General features: G+C 39.0%; 1 long non-coding RNA gene across 2 annotated transcripts in view; it reads right to left on the bottom strand.

Annotated features, from left to right (window-relative positions):
• The window catches only part of LOC115915105, a 43,817-nt gene that overhangs the window by 20,327 nt on the left and 5,997 nt on the right, over nucleotides 1–17,493 (bottom strand). The window contains exon 1 of one of the 2 annotated variants that reach the window (XR_004061482.1): nucleotides 2,083–16,081. The exons of the other annotated variant lie outside the window; for it this stretch is intronic. This is a non-coding gene — a long non-coding RNA (uncharacterized LOC115915105). Of the gene's footprint in view, nucleotides 1–2,082; nucleotides 16,082–17,493 lie in introns of those variants that run through there. 2 annotated transcript variants of the gene reach the window in all.

Raw genomic sequence — 17,493 nt, 5'->3', positions numbered from 1 at the left:
ATCTACCTAACCTATCTTCACTGAAAAGAGAGTTGTCACCTAAATGTGCAGCTAACATGGAAAAAAATGCAGTTGCCAGTACTCAGAATGATAAAACATAAAATCAGACCAAGATCCAAACTGGTTCCCAAGCAGTGCTGAATATGCTCTTGAGCATGTATGTTCTTTGAGGCCATGTCCGAACAGAAGACTCATTTTGGCAAAATAATATAGCAGATGTTTAACGGTTATTCATAAACAATGCTGAATATTCCTTAATTATACATGTATAAATAAACTCCAAGTTAGATAACTGCAGTAGCAGCTCAGCTGTGCCTATTATTGACTGAAGAGGATGGCAAATTACGAATTTCCCAGTGAAAATATGTACATTTAGGTCTTTCATGAAGAATTTCAAATTAAAAAGAAAAATATTTTGAAAGAACAATAATTCCCTCAAGCTTTCTTAATGTATGAAAATTACTTTTAAAAAGACACATAATTTTGGAGGAAGGTTATCTCTCAAGGTCTTCTGAAAGACAGTTACAGAGTTGAGAGATTAACCTGCTTAAAAAAATAATAAAAGCCTCCAAATAGTGAGCTTCACAATGAGGTGTACCTTATATTATTATTAATAAACATTTATGAAGAATTTTATATATGAAGTGCCTTCTCTCCATCTATGTACACCTATACATTTTTTACATTAATGTAAACATTTGAGACTACACATATAATTCCTGATATACACATATACACATGGCAAGCATTTTGTAAGGATGCTGTATTACTTCCAATATCTTTGCAAATAAAGATAGGAAAAGGGTTTTTTTAAATCCTGATTTATAAGTTAAGATCAACAGATCACATTTTGATATATTAGAATCTCCATAATGTTATACTTTATTTCATTACTACTTGAAATTTACATTTTATGGAATATTTTAAATGGCAATTAACATTCAAAATTTAAAAATATGTTAGAAGAATTCTTTAAAAAGAATTCTTCCAGTATTCTTAACTGATTAAAAGAAATTTAATGTTATTTCCTTCAATAGGTTTTTTGCCTTTGTGAGGAAGACTTAATTGTTTGTTTTGTGAAATATTGACTAAAATGTAATTTACCCATCTATAATCTGCCCCAAATTTTCTGTACAGAAAGGCTTATAACTAAGCTATACACAGATTTTATACGTAGCTAGAAGAGAAATCATGTAGCAAAACCACAAATCATGTTATTTTGTTAAATTTACTCAAAGTAAACTTTTTCTTTACTTAGTAAGTTTCAGACCTTAGGATTTTGGTACAGCAGTTCCAAAACTCTACAAACTTTGTTGTGATAATCCGTTTCTATACAAATCCATTGTATATTAAGTACAAATTTATCTGGAACTTTAACTTAGATTGGGAAAAATAAATTTCACAAATGCATTGTAGAATGAGTCTTCATGGCAAGATTATAATAAAACTTCTTATTGTAAGTTACTGTACAGATATCCTCAATTGCTGTATAAAGTTTATTCTTAGCTTTGCAATGCTTTACATTCTGACTTACTGAAGAGCCTCTCATTTTACCCATCACTGCACATTTTTTCCTCTTTAAGTACATACCCTTTATAGCCTTTCCTGCTGTTTGGTAGAGTGAAACAACCAGAGAAACTGGATGTACATAATATATGTGGGGCTTCTTTTTTGACAGTCTTACTTCCACAATCCCCTACCATATTTGTTAGGTTGGCTTTAGAAAACAGACTTTCCAACCTTAATCCTCATTTAAATACTGAAAAAATGCATGAAATAATAATAACAATAATAATAATGATAATAATAATAATTGTTATTATTAATTTTGTTGTTGTTACTGTTATGTTGTTGTTTTGTTGTTGTTACTGTGATTGGTAAAACAAGACTGGCAAACCTGAGGGGAGAAAATAAATAATTTCATTCTCTTCTCATTTTAAATCACAGCAAATACAAATTAATTCTATTAACCATCGCTGGGGACAGCTAAAGTCAATAGGTCAGACAATATCCTGGTTTTTAAAGGGTGATTTCTAACACTGATGCCCTCACTACAAAAAGATCATCTTCTCACTTACTTACCCTAAAGGACAGCAAAGATCTCATCCCAAGACCAGCAGCTATGCTCTCTGTGTTTAATTCTGACAGAAAAATCATCTTCTGCACTGGTATGGAGGAAAAGATAGCAAGCACAGAATATCTGAGGGGGAAAACAAGAAATGGAATGTGGAGAAACTGCAAGAGACAGATCGTGTGAAGGCTGTGCCCACACTTTCACCAACCCTTTGTGACATATAATACACACCAAGATATAGTTGGCATCATGAAATGTCAAGGCAATATTTGAGCAAAAAAGACTGTATGAGAAAAAGTGTAAGACAACCCACTGACTTTGTCATGCCTAGGTACTGTTGGAAATTATAAGGGAAAAAAAAAGTTAAAATGGATTCCCTTACAATTCAGAATATTCTCTGATACTGTGATACTGTGATTAAGCATTGATAGCTCTTTTTTCCCACTCCTATTTCCTTTTTAAAAAACATATAATTTCTGTTATTTTTAATGTGGCCTCAGCCGGGTTTCAGGGTATCCTCAGTGGGCTACCACAGGGTCCCTCATAGCGCAGTCCTGTTCAGCATAGCCTGTCCAAGTTCCCAAGCAGCTCCCAGGCACAGGCTACCTTAGCAAGCTTAGGTGATACCAGCTCTTTCATGACTATCAGCTCATTTTGTGATTTCAGCTCTTTAGCTCGCTAAGTGCCTTAGGCAGATGCAGGGAGAGAGAGGAGAAGTGCTGTGTGAGGTTCCACAGGGGTGTCTTTATTGAATCTTCTGCCCAGAGGTTCTCAGGGACAGCTTTTCTGCCCAACTGGGCAAAAGTAGGGGTTTTTATAGGATATAGGAGTTTTAGAAATTGTCCAATAGTAGGGGTCGAAAGGAAAGTGACCTATAGGCTTACAGAGGGATAAGCCCTTTCCAAAGAAAAAAAGAGCTTCTAAGGTTCAGTCATCATGACTAGGCATTTCCTATCTTAGGGTGCTGACTGCCAGGGAGGCCTTGCAGGCCCTATGCCTTCTACAATTTTTGAAAGGTCTTTTTTTTTTCTCTCTAATTTGGCAAACAATGACCAAAAAAGTTCTACACTGGAATAAATTCTCTCTAGGTAGTTGATTCTATATTGTACATAAAATATAATCTATATTGCATAAAGTCTATGTACATGTGTATATAAATATAGACAGATAGATATATGTATATATGTATAACTGTAAATGATGCACAGCAGTGATGGTGCCAGTAAGACATAGAGAACAACTCAGAGACACCAAATCAGCTCTCACAGCATACTGTCAAAGTGCTTGAATTTGGTGGGCTGGATTATATTCTTCTTATTGAACAAGGCAGATGAACATTCCTGCTGTGCTAAAACTGAAAGTTAAGGATGAAACCAGGACAGATCTCTCTGAAAGTAACCTGGCCTGGTATTCTGTCAGTGTCTACTCAAATACTATAAATATTTGACACTCAGTAATTTTAACGTTCTACAGACATTCATAAAGAGGCCTTGATTTTGCAATACTACCAACATCATTCATTGACTTCAGTAGAAAGATGCAAGCATCTTTAAAAGACAGTGCAAACTGCCAGACCACAAAAATTTAAAGATACCTTTTTTGACCATTGTATTTGTAAACATGTTACTATAGACCACAATATAATAATACACGATATGCTGTATTTGTATTTCATGCACTCACAGAAAGGACTAATTCATACACTGTGTTACCAGAAACTGTGAAAAAAAAGACAAAGGCAGTAGATATCTATGGAGTGTCGAATAAATGGGAATAATGTGACAATATCCAATATAATTAGACCTTTGGGATCTTCAACACCTTTTAATTTCTGATTTTTAAAATTTATATTTCAAGATAATATTTGTATTCCTATTACTCCAGTGATGGTGTCTGGCCAGCAAACACTATCACAGTAGGTGTCTATTATATGCGTTTCTCAAAATGAGCATGCAGACAAGCTATCCACATTTATCTTTAGAAAACATTTTATTTGAAATGTTTTCGATTTCAATTTGAAATGTTCAGCCTCAGGTGAAAACATCACCTGGAATCAAATCTAAATCAAAACTATCTAATATAAAAATTTAGAGATGAAAATAAGATCTAAGAGCTGATCTAGTCAATCCTCTCAAGAACTCAGGACTGTAACCTGCAATAAGTTCTCTGGAGTATTCTTTACTCTGGATTTAAATGGATCAGTCTATGGAGTCAACATTATTTTCTTTCAATCTAACCCACCATCCACCTCCTCACTAGGAGTTTTTTAGATACTCAGACAATGATCTCCTGTGCTTACATTCTTAATTACCTTTCCTAGGTACACAGTTGATCACATCAGCATGGCCCTAATGTTACATGGTGTTTTGTGTTTTATTGGCCAACTTTTGGTTAACCTTAAAGAAAACTCTGGGTGTATACAAAAAATGACCAACACAATGCAAGCTTTTGGCTGCTGAAATTATTCCTTATCCGAACACCCACACATATTTCCCTTGATCATCAGTTAGCTTAGTCACTTCTCATAATCTTTTCTTTTGAAGCAATGCCTCCATTCTGTTATTTTTATAGCTTTTTCCATTTTTTTCTCTGCATCTTCTCCGTTTGACTTATTATACATCTTTTTTTAATGGCAAGTTGTATTCTAGGTAGTCTAATATTCTTATGCCAAAATTATGGGGTCCCAACAGGATGTTTTAAAATACACTGCATATGAGGGATTGCTGCTATTTCTTCTTTTGTGTTTGTATTTTTTTAAATCACATTTTATCCTTGTAACTTGTTCTTTCCATCCTTTGGTCTCTTTCAATTACTCAGTGTCTGTATCTGGTGAATATTTATTTGTGTTTCAGATTTTTTTTCCCCACTCACATATTAATTGCCTTTTTTTTACTTGTTAAATCTTACATCTAGGTTTCCAGAAAATACTGATAACCTGTCTTGATTATGATAATTCTTTTACTTTTCCTACAAGTTTTCATAGCATCTCAAAATACAGTAACCTGAGTTGTTTCCTTTGCCCTCTGCAAATTATTAATTAATAAAAATGTTGAGATTTAAATTCAGTATTCATAGACCTAAATAACAAACTTTCTTAAAATTACTAAAGTGTCTGTAATTATTTGGGTTTTTTTTGAGAGGGGGAATATTATTATTTTTAATTATTAGAACATTAAAATTGCATGTTCTTTAGCTTGTTTTTGGGTTGACTCATCATTTTGTAATTGAGAATTCAAATGTTCTGTGGTCTTTGACACTATGTAACTGGTGGCAAGTTAGACACAGAACTGGGATTCATCTGAGGGAGCTAAGCTACAGGGATAAAACATTAAAAACCGAACAGTTTAAAACTGAAAATACAGAAGATTGTATCCATTCATGAGAAATACCAATTTCATGTATGCTAGCATGAACCTAAGACTCTGTTTTAGCAGCTCCGAATTATAGGAGATGCTGAATTTAAAAGACACCATAAGACAATAAAGATTGCCTGAAAAGCAGGGACCTTACAGGATTGGGCTCAATGGCTGGGAGTCAGTACAGCATATTTTTTATTTGATAGGCCTTCATTTGATAGACTACATTCTTACAGATACTTGAATATACATTGCTCATTAAACACTTATAAAAATATATACAAGCTTATTTTTTGATAATTGCAAGTGGATTGACATTTTCAATTTCACTGAGAAATTAAACCTTTATGTTATATATATTATCTTATGTTTCTTGTGTGTATAGCCAGGGAATGTTTCTGTATATTATATGTTTCTAGGAAAAATGTGATGAAATGGCTGACTTTCATTTCTATGAACTAGTATATCTCTTCAATGATACTCTATCCATTTTGCAGATGTTGAGAGACAAGAGCAAAACAAGTGAATATTTCTAAGCAAAATGCTTCAAAATGGTATACTTTCAGAGAAATATTTCAAAAATGTACCGCATTTATGCTCAAAATGGAGTCTTTCCCTGGGAGAATTTACATGTTTCAGCATTGTCTATCAGCAGCATTTAGAGCAGGAGTGGTACCATTCAAATGCAGCATTTAGAAGTGACCACTTGTCATTACATGTAGCTGTATGTTCAAGAGTCTTGTAATAATAGCCTTTAATTAAACTGCAGACTGTTAAAGGTTTTCTGTTACCCTTTGAAGTTCTTAATGATTAGTTGTGTCCAGTCTTTTATGCCACACTTAAGGATAAATTAAATAACTAAAATATACCTACAAGAGAAAGAAAGACTTTATAAATTTTAATCAGATTTCTGAATTTCAAGGTTTTTAAAAATAATAGATGTTTTGATTTTCTTTTGTTGTCACACTAGAATGTGACATACACTTGAAAAAACCAGTAGATTTTTATGGGAATAATCAGTAAGCATGACACATGTAAATGAGCTGTTTTCTATGCATGGCTGGCAAAAGTGCTAATTAAATAGTTGGTATTCAAGGCTATGCTCCTTCATTGTTTAGTGACATAAAAATCCAGTGATGTGTGCCAGCAGACATTTTAAGTTGAATGTTTTCTCCTCTGTCTTCTTTGCCATGAAATGGAGGCACCATGATAAGAACACTAGTGTAAGCAAAACACTGAAATATGCTTTAGCAATGTTTTAACCATGTAGTGTCACTAGTCTAGTTTTCTAATGAATTTTTAATTTCTTTCCTCACATGAGGACATTATGAGTTATTACTGATGCATATTAAATCATGTATAGGAGTCATTTTCTCACTAAATTTACATAAAATGGCTAAATGCCAATGCACCAAGTGGAGCTTACTATATCTGGTACAGTAAGTATGCCTCTGCAGGTTTTCTGCGATCAATTTCCTGTATTTCATCAGCGGCCAGATAAAGGTCTTTTCTGAAAAGGGATAATAAAAGCTATTGTGTATACCCTGAGATCTGACTATGCCTGTGATGATTTCTACAGGGTTATTAGAACCCAGTCTGGAATCAAAATTTGCATGAGACTGAAAATAAAGTTCTTTTGCAGATATAGCTAAATGGACAGCCTAGTGCTTCTAATAACCAGCAGGCTGCTTATTGAGGCTTTCCACATTTAGCACTGAATACTGACTTGAAAACACGCATAACCCATTGTTTTAATTTTGCAATTACTGATGTATCTCTGACACTCCTGTTAAATCTGTAGCCACTGAAATCTTGCCATCTCCTCTCTGTTCCTCAGTGTAATTTAAAACTGCTGTTCTTCTCTTACTGTTACATACACTCACCTTTCACCCATATTAACTCTTCCCTTCTTGTCCTCATTCTAATAGAAATTCTGTATATTCGCCAAAATATATTATAATTGATAACAAGTGTACAGTAAGAATGGCACCATTGTTGTAATATTATTAACCCAAAACAGACTCCTTACAACTAATGAAGGAAACGTCGTTCTCTCACTCTTTTTTATTTTTGATATCTGGAACATCTTTTGACCTGGCACAAAAAAAGGTGCTATTTAAAAATAAATGTATGCTTTTCCCTGCACTTATTTTGAATTAGTCTTGATAAAAAATTAAGTAATTCATAATATATTATTTAGATGCAATGGTTTTATGAATTCCAGGGGTATTTCAACTACAATTATAATAATCTATTTATCAGTAAAAAATTTACATAATCACACTTCCAAATCCAGCAGACTGGAGAGACATCAGAAGGACATCCAGGAATGTGCATAATGACTCTGGGCATTAGATTAACTTAATAATATAGTGCTGTGCAAAATGTTATATTACATAGCTGTATATGATGAATAATTTTTAAAATATGAAAGCAAATAATAACTTTCTCTTCTCAGTTTTATTTTAAGCAAAAGACAATATTTGCACACAGACTAGGAATGAAATTATTCTATAGGAAATAAAGTATTCTTCCTACAAAACTGGAAGAAATTAAACTAAAATATAATTTATAATATCATCCTAGAGTCTCTCTCCAACTATTGTGGGAAATGTCAATTTAATGATAGTATCATTAAATGGTTGCTTGATTTTTTGTAGTTTAGTCTATCTCACTAATTATCGGGACTAAAGACCAATGCAGGGAAAAATGAAAGTTTTTGATACTGTCAATACTCACAGTCTAGGGACAGAAGTGACTTACTTCTGGTAACTGTGTTATGGATCTGTATTATGGAATTGTGTTTACTGTGAATATTGCCTCAGCACATGAAGTCACAGAATCAGAGAATCACTGAACTAACTAAGCTGGAAAATACCTTTTGGAGACAAATGAGGTAGAGCATATGGATACAATGGAACATAGTAAACTCACTTCATGATGGTGCAAATGCTGATACAGATTGTAGGTTTCCAGATTCAAAGTTATGAGTTTGTATATGCCAATGTCCATGTATATAAAAAAGGATCTGCTTAGCTGTTATATGAGCAGAGCCATATGAGAATTATGGGAATTTAGAGGAAGACATAAATTTAATATTCATAAGTTTCCTGCAATATATTTATGTCCACTGGTAAGATATTGGTAACACATAAAATCCCAAGTACTCAGCTGAAGAAGAATCTCTACAATGTATGCTTACACTAATTACTGCCATAGAGAAGTGGTCTATTTTGAAACAACTTTCCAAAGTCCTGTACCTTCCGACACACCTAGAGTGAATTCTGACATGATACAGCAGCAATTGCTTTCTGTGATAGAAAATAGCAAAAGAGAGTAATTCATATATATATATATCTAGAGAGAGAGAGAGAGAGAGAGGGAGAGAGAGAGCTAATTTAAAAAAGAAAGCTAATTTTACCTTTTCTGCTCTACCACAACTGCTGCTGAATTAGATGACAGGAAACTGTGTATGTGCAATACCATCCTTTCTGTGCAGGTTTTCTGTTACTGACTCCAGCTCTCTCTCATACAAGGTTATTGTAGGTTAGATTCCAATTACATTAAACCAGCACTGTTATTCTGATGATAATTATTTTATTACACCCTAAAATCTTGTTTCTTAAAGATAGTATTCTACATGACAATGATACTGGAGTATTTTTTATGGTAATGTCCCTTTCAGTCAACTGCTATTATTAATAGAGACATATTTTTAAAAAAATAATTTTAAAATAACTATTATATGCCCCTTTTATTTGACACAGAGTTTATTCTGAAGGAAAAATGATCCCATTCAGACTATACAGGTTCTTTTGCAAAAGGTGAAATGCTGCTCCTATTTGAATCACAGACAGTTTTACCAAGTTTTGACCCAAAGCACAGAATATTAATTTTTCCCAACAAACTATTTTAAGACTCTAAAGAAGACAAACTGCTGACTGTCTCACATACTCATTTACTTACAAAGTCCATTTTGACCTGGCTACTACTTTTCCCATGCTGAGGTACAAACTAGAGATCAAAATGCTAAGCAGAAGGAGATTCCTTATCACAATTCCCTGTGCACTGGCAGTTTCCTTTATTTATTATGTTGGTGTGCTGATCTTGCTCCCTTCTGCAGCCCTGCTCACCCACCTCACAGTACCATCAAAACCATAACAGTAATTAAGCAAAAATATCTGGGTTCTTATCACACTTTGGCACAGATATTTGAATAATCAGCATTGAGGAGGAGTGAATACCCAATCACTATTAATCTTGGGCCTGTCCTGGCCAGTTCCAAAAGCTGGACTTAAATTATCCTTGTGGGTCCCTTCCAACTTAGGACATTCTATGATTCTGTGCTTCAGATTTTAGTAAGAGCTGAAGGAACTGAGAAATATGGCAACCAAGCATCTACACCTGAAGGAAAAAGATCGGTTTTGCCCTTAACTCAGTGCATCCCATACATTAAATATAAGTGTTTACCATTCTAGCACAAACCACCTTTAAAATGTGTTTTTATGGTGTAGGCCAGGCACAGAAATTTCAGAGGCAGTTATGGATTTTTAAATGAACAGCAAAGCACCTTGGGTATGAGGTGACAGCAGGGGCCTCCAAGGAGCCTTTTAGTGGCGTATGCAGAGCAGGTGGGTTGAGCCGCACCTGGTAGTGCTGTGGAGCCAAGATGGTATCATTACACCTGCATAGCATGATTTCTCCTTAATCTTTTCCGTGACTTAAAACAAGTTAAAATATCCATGCACGATGTCATTAACTGGCTTTAGTAACTACTTAAGACCTGGACTTGGTTTTAATTTTTTTTCGAATCTCTCTTGTCGGAGGAGCACACCGGCGCGGCGGGTCAGTCGCGATAATACCTCAGTTACTCGGCAACGCGGGGGAAGGGAGCTCCGGCTGCTTTCAGCGGCGGCTCCTCGGCGGGCAGAGCTAATTAGAGGTGGTCACTTGCAGCAATTAATGGCGGTAATGCAGCCCTGCGGTCGGAGAGAGGGCAGGAGCAATGAGGCCGGGCGAGGGGGTACCGGTTCGGTACGAGCAGGAAGAGAGAGGCATGGAGCACGCATCGGCGCAGTCCGCCGCTTCCCGCCCCATCCCATGCGCGCCGCCACCGGTCTCCTGGAAAACTCCAATCAGAGCGGTCGTCGAGCGGGAACGGAGCCCGGCGACTGGACCGCGGCGTCCCCACGGCTGGACTGAGACTGCGGACGCTCGGGATGCTCATCGGCGACGCCGCCGCAGATCTGAGTCAGTGGCTTGGTCTTCGAACCCTCAGGATCGAGTTGGGGAGCCGTGGAGGGAAGGGCGGCCTGGCAGGGAATCCGCGGACCGAGTGCAACCTCTTCATTTGCGAGGGGAATTTCCGTCCCCTCCTGTCCCTTCCCCACCTCCGCAAGCATGGATTAGCATTAGCTGCACGGAATTATGGGGAAAATAGTTTTTTGAGCATTAGATTTAAAGACACAGACTGAACATTCCCTTTCCACTGCATTACTGCATACGTACCTAAAATAAGTCTGCACAGCTTGGTGTCAGACTCAATCCTGATCTCCACAAAGTGGATGACACAAGTTCATCCATGTCAGACTCTGACCCTGGCAGGGTCACACCAGCTCTACACCATAAACTATGGATGTATATGTATACATACACAAATGTATGTCTATAATTATATGTTTATACACCAATGAGAGCTTCAGGAAGAAAAAAAGAGGCACTATTGACAAGCAACAGCACAGTCAAAGGGCTTCTTTCTCCTCCTTTCCCACTCCCAGAAAAAGCGATAAGAAATGCCTTAATATTTACCACATGCACTTGCTGTTTAATAGAAAATCTAATCGTCAAAGTCTGACATTTTCTTTCTTCTAAATTAAAATAATGGAGGATGTAAGGGGTAATAAATATGCTTACTCCAGGGTGAGGAATCTCTTGAAGTGGGGTATGCTTTAAAAATTTTAATGACCTTTTTAAATAGTGTCCCTGTGGGACAGCTATGCACATATACCTCTCCTTCTAGCCAAAAGAAGTCAGAAAACTGTTTTTAATTCAGATGGGAAGGGAGGGATCTGGCTAACAGGCAGTGTGTCCTTGGTTTCTCTACAAAACAAAATATTTCACAACAACAATTTTATTTGAAACAAAAATAATGAATCTGCCCTATGCTATTGCATACTAGTGGAAAGTTCAGGAAAGTAGAGGTGTGGTCATGAATATATCCATTCATACAAACAACACTTTGGGTGGTGAAAGGAACTCCCTCCTTCAACAGGTGCCAGCTTTTGTTCAGCAGGCAGGGCACTAGTGAAGGACTGGCTTCTCTTCAAACCTCCCCATCACCTGCCTGCGTTGCCCTGCTTCTGCTCCCGATCCAGATGGCCCCAGCTGCTCCTCATTCATGAGTGGTTGCATGAGCAAGTCAAAAAATAATTTATCTAGCACCAACACCTGCCCAGTTATCCCACCAGTCCTCTGCCTGCCCCATGCACCAGCATTCCCGATGTCCAGGGCTGCAGCAATGGAACTGCTCAGAAATTCAGCAAGTGGAGCTGCTGAAGAGATGTGTTACTCAGCACAAGGGTAGTTGCTCATCATTTCAAGTTTTTATGCCAGGAACTGTGCTGTGCTTTATGAAATGCAGACAGAATCATGGTCACCTAGGTTTAAAACACATTCTAACAAGGCACACATAACTAACTCTTCACCATGCCTTTGAGACGGTTCATAGTCTTTACTGTGCATGGATCTTAAGCAGAGGACTAACTTGAACAGCACTTAGAAACCATTATAAAGTGAGGGTAAAAAAGTAGTAGTTAAAAATTGAGAGAACTGAAAACTGTCCTTCTGGTACCTGTGTAAACACTGAGATGCCCTGGTGGATTTCCTCCAGCACCCGAAGAAATACATTTCTCATTGCTTTGCTTGTGCCATTTCTGCTTTACATTAAAGAAGAAATCATCTGCTAGACTCATACAAAGTGATCTGTGTACTGTAAAGTACCTCTACTAATATTTTATCAGTCCTAAACTGGAGGGTTAAAATAAATACGTTAGTTTGCGCAATTTATTTTTTAAATTTCGTAAGAAGCAGTTTGGTTGCTTGAAATTTTCAGGAAATTGTTATCCAGCTCTATGTGCTGAAGTCATTTTAAGAAAATTAAAGTGTTTGTCTGGCTGAAATAGCGTGTAAATGAACTAATTTTTTTTTCTTCTGCCTTCATTTGTTGTATTTCATGCGTTGTAGGCACTACCAATGATATTAGTTGTAGTGTGGGAAAATATTATAATTGAGGTCTGGTAAGTTATTTGCAGACTTCAAGTTTTTCTTTACACCGTGCTGACATTTAGTACAGCCCCGTTGAGGAAAACAATGTTGCCATTCATAGCTCTAGACGTAGATTTCAATCGACTTAAGCGGGTATAATGAAACTTGGTCATTCACCAGTTACCCATAATGTGTTCTCAAATTTTCTCTCAGCAAAAGTATAATGACTCAGTATTGTGTGGTTGCATAGACAAGGACACAGAACAAGAGACACCAGTTTTGTCTGACGGTGTGAGAAAGTCGTCAAGGGATCTTTTCTTCCAGATGGTGTTAAATTCAGCTGCCTTTTTAATATTGGCCTTGCACAGCAATATGCTGTTCTCTTTTCACAAAGAATAAGCCCCAATCCCTGCTAGTTAACATGCATACTCACACAACCTGCAACTATATTCCAACTGTTTTACAATGCACTGGTATGCTAAATAAACTTGATCCAGTCTCCTCCAGTGCTAGAACTGGCTTGGAGAGAAATGCCCACTTATAGTTCAGCTTTTTGGGTTTGGGTTTGGTTTCATTTCCCATAACATAAAACTTTTTCTTTGGTTGATAGAGTGACTTATTTTTCCACACAAGCTTTGAGGGAACAACATGTAACAGGTCGATAATTCTAGGGAAGGATTACCTTTCCTAGTTACTTGCTGCGTGAGCCTGTTAAAGCATAAAATTGAGGGCCTGCTACCACATTTCCACATGCTCTCTTTCCCCAAGTCAGAAGTTTACTGTGTAGGAAAAAGGTGCAGAGAAATGGGTCTCTGCTCCTGAAGAAGAGGAGTAAGAGCAGTAATAGTAATAATAGCCAATAATATTATAATATTTTATTGATTAATAATCACGTGACATTATTAAGATACAAACCAATTTAAGATTACAATGGCAAACGCGATTATAATGCTGCTGTTTTTCTCTGATATTTTCTTTCACAAATTTACAACGAAGACCAAGACGCAAGCAACATCTTAAGTAAATTAAGTAAATTAACCCCATTCATGCCTAAGTAAACAAGGGGTTTCCCCAGAAAACAGTTTATCGCCTTAATTGAAGCTTGTTAAGAAACAAGACCACGCACTTTGTCATGTAAATGTTAATTGTAGTAGACAAGGGCTCTAGGTAAATAGCGCCCCTAGACAAGCAGTTAAATGAGAGGCGGGCACTCTGCGGTGAAAGCCCGGCGGCTCAAACACAGTTTTGATGTAAATAAACACAGCTCCCCTCACCGGGACCTGCAGCAGTAAAACTTTGAGCATACGGAGAGCAGCCAAAACAAAGGTTTAACCTCAAAAGAGCCTAGCCGGGGTCCCGGCCGGCACTGCCGACGGCCACGGGGAGGACCCTCCGGCGGAAACTAAAGTTATTTTAACAGCTACAGAGAGGATGGTCTAACTTTTGAGGCAAAATTCTTTGGTTTAGCTACACAGTGCTCCTGCTGCTTCCAGAACACGCTAGCTGGATCCTTGTTCCATCCTTCTCACAGTGCAATGTGTGGCGTGAAGGTAAATATTGCCAGTATAAGCCCCAAACCAATGTTTTTTATAAGCAGTTCGACAACGAAGCGAAAAAACAAAATAAAATCAAATAATTATAAAGAGTGGCGAGCAAAGGTTTTGCCCCAGACGGATGGAGACCGCTGACCCACATTCCCTTACCGCTGATCTTATTTTAATCTGCCGTGGAGAACGTTTGGTTACTAACTCAGTATCACATTCGAGCGTGCCTCCGGACAAACTTTTAGGTCAAGTCCAAAGGAAATATGTTACCCTGAGCAATGAATCCCCCTCAGTTTCACTGCAAGAGGTGCCTAAACAGCCATAATTATAAAGATAATATTTGTTAAAAACACAGGACTGTTTGCATCCCGACACATCTGCCCTGACCTTCCCTTCCTCCATCGGGACCAAAACCCGCGTCCCCTCGCGACCTCCGCTGGAGAAGGGCGCAAGTTCCGCCCGGGCGCAAGTCCCACCCTTCTCCCTCGGAGGGCGCGGCGGGGTGCGGCGCAGGGGAAGCGGGCGTGTTCTGCAGTCCCGTCCCTTCGTCCAGCATTTCTGGGATGGCAGTGGGTGGGAAATGCTCTCGCGGGTGTCGGCGGTGGGCTCCCCCAGCCCCGGCCCCGGCCCCCGCCGGGCTGTCTGTCACCGACCGCCGGGGCACGGCGCTGCCATTTGCCCCGAGCGTGGGAATGGGAGCACCCAGCCGTTCACATCTCCTGCACGTCGTTTAACGGAATCAATTAGGCAAGACAGACCCTCCGCTTCTCCACCTCCTCCCCTCCCCTCCTCTCCCTGTTTTTGTCAGGTCTGTATACGTCCTAACTATTTCGGTATAGGATGCCAAAGCTGTTTCCAGGATAGACCTGATCATCCTTAAACAAAAAGAGAGGAGGCGCACACGTGGGTTTTGGAGTAAATGTCACTTTCATTTCCAATGTTAGGTGCAGAGCAAGGCATAGAACATTTTTACACACATTGACGGGGGGAGGGCGATCTCGTCTCATGTCTTTCTGCTTCAGTAGCTTCCTCAAGGAAACCCTCTCGAAACAGAGAAGCATCTATGCTCGCGTTTTGAATAGAGGAATAAAAATCGGCCATTATTTTTTTCTCAGTTTTTGTTCAACTCCGCCGAGTTCTAAGTAGATATAAATTATTAAGCTTGCCTGCACTTCGGTGTAAACTTTTTCTGAAAGCCTGCTTTCACATGATTTGAAATGAACCTCAATGCTTTGTCTCAGATGCACACAGACAGGTTTGGGGTTGGATTGTTGTTTTTTGTGGTTGTATTTGGGTTTTATTTTTCCTCAGTTCGGTAGTCAGCTCTGTATCATCAGCACCACCATCTTCATCACCAACTACCACCTTTATTTTTAAGGCCATTTCATTGCAATGAATTACTTTGCAAAATGAAACTCAGCATTCGGTTTCTAACAGAAAAAAAAAATCCTCTTAGTCTGGTTTAATACTGACTGTTCTTGATTTCTCTTTATTTATTCAACAGCAATAGTTGCACATACATTGTTTACCATCAGTACCATGTTCTCTCTGCAGCGGGTGAATATCCATTCTGTGCCATGAGACAACTTCATATTTTGGAATAAGTGCACCATCAGCTTTGTATTTTGGAATACGTATGCCATTTAACTTTCCCCAGTCTCACCTTTAGCTGTAAAAATGTTACATTCAATAAGATTTCTGACCCTTTTTGATTTTTACTCTCTCGCAGCAGTCTTTCATTTTCTCACGCTGTACGATGATCTTGAAGGAGTTTTCACTTTCGGTTATCTAGCTTTATGAAGACCAAAACACTCATACAGCTAGATAACCAAAGATAACAACTCACTTCCCTCAGAACTTTTTTTTTTTGTCCTTGTTACAGTCCATTCTTTCTGGCAAAACTATTGTTTCCTCCATGAGTACTAGCGCTGCTTTAAAATGTCATCCTTTTATGTAAGTATTTCTCTATGTATGTGCCGCTACAGAAAGACCCCTTGCCTCCAAAGTTTATTGCGAACTTTTTGTTTCAGCCAGTAATTTCCGGCAAGGGTAGCCATCAATTCGTCTCTTAATACCAGAAAATAAAACCAGCTATTAAGTCGCGTCAAACTGCGTTAAGAGAGAGGACCATCCATTCCTTTGCAGGCCCCTATTTGCATTGTGAATCGCTTCGTTTCCATGAAAGGCACCTTAGCCTCTATAAAGATGAAAAGCCTTCGGCAATTTCCAACGCAGTGTAAGGAGGAACAAGAAGGTGGGGAAAATCCATTTCAGTAGGAAGTAACAAGATGATTCGAGGATGCGGCTCCTGATCCCCTTACATTGTACACGGCATAGAGCTCTTTGCCAAATGGTGGCAGCTTGATTGCAAATATCTTGCCTGCGTGTGTATTTTAGAATAGGGAGATTCGCCCTTTCTCGGAGCTCCTAAAGCTGGGGAGAAGAAGACGGCGGTCTTGCCGGCTGCTGCTGCTCCCGGTCTGAAAGAAGGAGATAAGGGCCATCACTGGAGGGCTTTCAGTGCCAAAATGCGGGCCAGCCCGGCAAGGTCAGAGGTCCTGGACCGCGAGAGACCAAGATAATGATGATGTCATGAGAAACTTAGAGTACACATGGCTATTGATATGCATGAGCCACCAGCGGCCGGCGCCGGGACCGAGTCTGGTCTGGCCTCCAGCATCGCCGCCTCCGCCGCCCTGGTGCGGGGGATCCGCTCGCCGCCGTTACCTTTCTCCTCCTCTGCAGCACAGACCGCTCTAACATCCGGAGGCCGGGAGAGAAGACTCTCCCCGGGGACGGTAAGCAGCCTGTCCGACCCCAGGGAGCGCTGCTGCCCTTCTCTTAGGACAGCCCCCGCTGGTGACGAGGGATGCCGCGGCGGGGAGCGGGGCCTTGCGCTTGAAAGCCGGGAGGGGAGCTGTGCTACGCAATGAGTCGATGTGTAATTACATTGACAATTTGCCCTGTCCTTGTGTGTCTATGAGGGATTTATTGGTTTTTTTTTTTGTTGGTTAGTTTCTTTGGGGAGAGAAGGGGTGTGCATTTATTTTTACTCCGCATCTCTGTCGTGCTTGGCGTCCATCGTGGTTCAGGTATTTACAGCGGGACGGTTGCGCAAGGCGTTCTCTTCTGCCTGTCTATGCAGGAAGCTGTAAGCAGCAGGCTCATCGTCTTCTGTAGCTTCTATAACCTCTCTCCGCCCTTCTTCCCACCCCTTACTCCCTCCCAGCCTGTGTGTGTTTCTGCGTGTGTGTTA

This window comes from Camarhynchus parvulus, chromosome Z (assembly GCF_901933205.1).
Source record: "Camarhynchus parvulus chromosome Z, STF_HiC, whole genome shotgun sequence".
Lineage (NCBI taxonomy): Eukaryota > Metazoa > Chordata > Aves > Passeriformes > Thraupidae > Camarhynchus > Camarhynchus parvulus.
This window is presented reverse-complemented; position numbering and strand designations above follow the sequence as displayed.